The following is a 463-nucleotide window of genomic DNA, read 5'->3' on the forward strand; positions in this document are numbered from 1 at the left end:
ATATTGAGTGCAGCACTTTCACAGCATCATCTTTCAGGATTTGAAATAGCTCAACTGGAATTATATCACCTCCACTAGCTTTGTTCGTAGTGATGCTTTCTAAGGCCCACTTGACTTCACATTCCAGGATGTCTGGCTCTAGGTCACTAATCACACCATCGTGATTATATGGGACATGAAGATCTTTTTTCTACAATTCTTCTGTGTATTCTTGCCATCTCTTCTTGATATCTTCTGCTTCTGTTAGGTCCATAACTTTTCTGTCCTTTATCGAGCCCATCTTTGCATGAAATGTTCCCTTGGTATCTCTAATTTTCTTGAAGAGATCTCTAGTCTTTTCCATTTTGTGTTTTCCTCTATTTCTTTGCATTGATCGCTGAAGAAGGCTTTCTTATCTCTTCTTGCTATTCTTTGGAACTCTGCGTTCAGATGCTTATATCTTTCCTTTGCTCCTTTTCTTTTC

Source organism: Bison bison, unplaced genomic scaffold (assembly GCF_000754665.1).
Source record: "Bison bison bison isolate TAMUID 2011002044 unplaced genomic scaffold, Bison_UMD1.0 scf7180017862870, whole genome shotgun sequence".
Classification (NCBI taxonomy): Eukaryota; Metazoa; Chordata; class Mammalia; order Artiodactyla; family Bovidae; genus Bison; species Bison bison.